Source organism: Macaca mulatta, chromosome 1, assembly GCF_049350105.2.
Source record: "Macaca mulatta isolate MMU2019108-1 chromosome 1, T2T-MMU8v2.0, whole genome shotgun sequence".
NCBI classification, from domain to species: domain Eukaryota; kingdom Metazoa; phylum Chordata; class Mammalia; order Primates; family Cercopithecidae; genus Macaca; species Macaca mulatta.
In genome coordinates, this window is record NC_133406.1 from 49,918,981 (window position 1) to 49,923,983 (window position 5,003).

Sequence of the window (5,003 nt, forward strand, 5' to 3'; positions counted from 1 at the left end):
ATAAAATGGGGGAAGGGGACTCTTTAACAAATTGTGTAGAGAAAACCAGATATCCACAAAAGAATGAAGTTGGACCCTAACCTCACACCATATACAAAAGTGAACTCAAAATAGATTAAAGACCTAAACACAAGACCTGAAATTATAAAACTCCCAAGAGAAAACAGAATAGAGAAAAAATTCATGACTTTGTATTTGGCAATTATTTCTTGGATATGGCAACAAAAGCAAAAATAAACAAATGAGTATATCAAAAAATCTTCTGCTTAGTAAAGAGAAACAACCAACAAAGTGAAAAGGCAACTTTAAAAATGGAAGAAATTCCTACAACTCAACGGCAACAGAAAAAAAAAATCTAATCTAAAAATGGGCAAAGAACAAAAATAGACATTTCTCCTAAAATAAAAATACAAATGGCAAACACGCAAGTGAAAAGATGCTCAAGCTCCCTTACATTAAAGAAGGGCAAGTCAAAACAAAATGAGATATCACCTCACAACTGTTAGGATGGTCACTGTCAAACAAAACAAAACAGAAAATAGTAAGTGTTGCTGAGGACATGGAGAAATTGAAACCTCTGTGCACTTTTGTTGGGAATATAAAATGGTGCAGGCCCTATTAAAACAGTATGAACATTTCTCAAAAACTTAAAAATAACACTACCATATGATCCAGTAATTTCACTTTTAGGCATGTATCCAAAACAATTGAAAAAGGGATCTCAAACAGATATTTACATGTTACCCATGTTCATTGCATTAGAGCGGCAATATTTACAAAAACTCAGAAGTAAAAGAAACCTAAATGCCCATCAGCAAAGGAATAGATAGAGAAGATGTGGTTTATATATAAAATGGAATATTATTCAACCTTTAAAACAAGAAATCCTGATAGGAAGTGAGGTAGCCAGTCACATAAAAAATACAGCCATGCATCATATAACCAATGGAAATATGTTCTGATAAATGTGTCATTACGCAGTATAATCTTTGTGCAAACAATATGAAAGTACTTACACAAACTTATTATATGTGGTTGATACAGTTTGGCATCCCCACCCAAATCTCATCTTGAATTCCCATATGCTGTGAGAGGTACCTGGTAGGAGGTAATTGAACTGTAGGAGCAGGTCTTTCCCATGCTGTTCTCATGATAGTGAATAAGTCTCACGATATCCAATGTTTTTTTAAAAAAGTTTTCCTGCACAAACTCTCTTGTCTACTGCCATGTGAGAAGTACCTTTCACCTTCCATCATGATTGTAAGGCCTCCCCAATCACATGGAACTGTGAGTCCATTAAACCTCTTTCTTTTTTAAATTGCCCAGTCTCGGGAATGTCTTTATCAGCAGTGTGAAAATGCACTAATACACCGGTATAGCCTAGTGCACGTCTAGGCAAAATGACATAGCACATTGCTCCTAGGCCACAAACCCATACAACATGTTACTGTACTGAATACTGTAGGCAAATGTAACACAATGGTAAGTATTTGTGTGTCTAAACATAGAAAAGTATAGTAAAAATGCAGTATAAAATATTTAAAATGGTACACCTGTGTGGGGCACTTACCATGAATGAAGTTTGCAGGACTGGAAGCTGCTCTGTGTGAGTCAGTGAGTGATTGGCAAGTGAATGTGAAGGCCTAGGATATTACTGTACACTCTGTAGACTTTATAATCACTGTACATTTAGGTTACACTAAATTTATTTTAAAATTGTTTTCTTCCTTCAATAAGAACAGATTACCTTAGCTTTGGACTTTGTAAACTTTTTCAATTTTTTTAAAACTTTTTGACTCCTTTGTAATAACACTTACATTTAAACACAAACACATTGTACAAAGTGGTACAATGGTGCAAAAACATTGTCTTTCTGTGTATCTTTATAAGTATTTTTTTAATTTTGGAATTTATTTATTTAAACTTTTTTGTTAAAAACTGAGACACAAACATATACATTAGCCTAGGCCTACACAGGGTCAAGATCATCAATATCCTTGTCTTCTACCTCCACATCTTGTCCCTCTAGAAGGTCTTCTGGGGCAATAACATGCCTGGAGCTGTCATCTCCCATGATAACAGTACCTTCTTCTGGAATACCTCCTGAAGGACCTGTCTGCAGCTGTTTTACAGTTAAATATTTTTATATGTAGAAGGAGTACATTCTATAATAATATTAAAGGTATATTGTAGTAAATACATGCCAGTAACATAGTCATTGATTAATTTTATCCAGTATTATTCACTGTACTTAATTATATGTGCTAAAATTTTATGTGACTGGTAGTGCAGTAGGTTTGTTTACACCAGCATCACTGCAAACATAGAAGTAATGCATTGTACTATAAAATTATGACACCTTTGACATCACTAGGCATTCATTTCTAGCTCCATTATAATCTTAAGGGACCATGGTTTACACATAAATATAAATATATAGAGAGAGAGCATATATATATAGCATATATATAAACATGGTCTCTTAAGATTACACAGTGTGACATTGCTTAAGACATAGTTATGTGGCATATGACTGTACTGTATGATTCTACTTACATGAAGTATCTGAAATAGTCAAACTCTTAGAAAGTAGAACAGTGTTTGCCAGGGAGGTGCTGGCAGGAAAGTGGAAAGGGGGATGTTTTAACCAGGCTTCTTCAGAAAGACAGAACGAATAAGATATATGTAGAGACAGATATATGAAAAGGGATTTATTAGAGGAATTGGCTCACCCAGTAATGGAAACTGGAAGTCCCACGAGGAGCCGTCTGCAAGCCGGAGAAACAGGGAAGCCAGTAGTGTGGCTCAATCCAAGTCTGAAGGCCACAGAACTAGAGATTCCAGTGGTCTCTTAGTGTGAGGCCAAAGTCTCAAGGGCCTGAGTGGGCCACTGCTGTGAGTCCCAGAGTCTAAAGAACAGAGTCAGGAGTTCTGAAATCTAAGAGCAGGAGAGGGCATTCTGGCTCTGGAAAAGAGAGCAAGAATTTGCCCTTTCTCCACCTTTTTGTTCCATCCTGGACCCCAGACAGATCATGCCCGCCCACATTGAGGACAGATTTTCCTCATTGCCAATCTCCTCCAGAAACACTCTCATAGACACACCTGGGGCAGCCCCTCATACTCACCAAAAGCCAAATCACCTGGGCCTGCCTTTCAGCAGAAAACAGGTGAGCTCAGTTCCTATCAAACCACTGAGAACAATTAATGCCTTATCAGCTATCTGGGTATCCCTTAATCCAGCAGAATTGATTCCTAAAATCAACCATCAGAGGGGAGTTTTTCAGTGGGTATAGATTTTTAGTTTTTCAGGATGAAAAGGTTCAAGAGATCTGTTGCACACCTATATGCATATAGTCAACACTGCATATGTATTCTTAAAAATGGTTAGGATGGTAAATTTTATGTTAAGAGTTACTGTGTAAAATGAATAATAATAACAATAAAACAGATATGGGCTCCAAAAGGCCTAAATATACTCAGTTACAACATAATCATCCAGATAATTCAGAATGTGCTTACATTTTTTAAAGGAAATAGTTTAAATTTTAAAAAATAATTTAAATTTTCTCATGAAGAGTCAGAGTTTCTTCCAGGTTATTACCGGAACACAGAGTGGAAGGGAAGAAGTGTGGAGGAGGTAGATGGGGAGCTTCATACCTGAATTTGAGAAAGCCATTGTATACATACCTCATGCATGAAAGAGTAAGATTTAGACATTGCTTAATTGCCCTTTTTAATGCCAAATCACCAGGAAAAAGCAAAACATGGGGTGCCACCTTCTATAGCTAACCTTAACCCTGATCTTAACCTGAGCTTCTGCAAATTCTTGTGTATTTCTGATAGATAATAAAATCCTTTGTTTTTAAATGATAACCTTTTTGTAAAAGGGAGTTACAAAGAATAAAGCTACTTCTAATGGCAAAAAATTTGGCTGCACTCAGATTAAATATTCGCCATTATCTAAAACTTCCTACATATTAAACAATTTGGTAACAGTTGCTGTTTTTCATCTTCTTTTATTGTTACTCATTTTTAAAATATACTTAATGCCAATATACTTCATAGCTTTCATAAATGTTTAACTGAAGCTAAAAGAATAAAATAGCATACTTAGTATTGACAAAAGCATTGTTCCTTATAGTTGTCGTAAGTTCAGAACTCTACTGTTTTGTCACCAAACTTGGTGCAGAGCAGACATTGTTAATTTTCTTTATATATATTTTATGAAGTCCATGCCTGCATTCTTTGCTATAACTGCTATTGTAAAAAGTATACCAACTGTAACCTCTTGTGCTGAAGAGACATGATCAGTCAATTCAACGATAACACAAGAACCATTCAAGTCATATCAGACCTTCATTAAATATTAGAATGTAACATCATACCTCATGATTGTGATTCAATAATTTAATTAAAATGTCCTATGAAATAAAATAGTGGTCACAAAATTGGAAAAAACTGATCATTAAAGAAAAGATTTCACAACTATCTAAAAGATGAACATCTTGATTGCACATTTGGCAGGTAAATGAAGACAATAATGTCCCCCCAACTATTGCCCATGTATCATCATTATTAGCACATTGATATTTGCAAAGATGACTCAGATGAAATGTTATAAACTATTGTGAGTACATGTTGTCAAGCATTCATGTACTTGACCCGAAGCCATTAGAGCATCTGTTCTTTGAAAATTTACCTGGCTAAAATTGTAGCCATTGCTAACTAAGGTGCAAATTTGCTATTTGCAAATTAAAGTTTAGACTCACAATTTGCTATTGATTAATATTGTTAACCAATTTCATGAGAAAGTTTAAAATGATACAAATGTGAAATAATTTTATGATTCAGTTAATAATGAAAAAAATTGCAGAGCTGACAGGCATATGAATTATAAAGTCTGTTAAATTGTAGGCTTCTCATGGAGGAAGTACTTTTGTTGGTAAACAGAAATCTCCACTTCTAAACGTTTACAGTATCTTGTGATTCAAGCTGTTATTTAC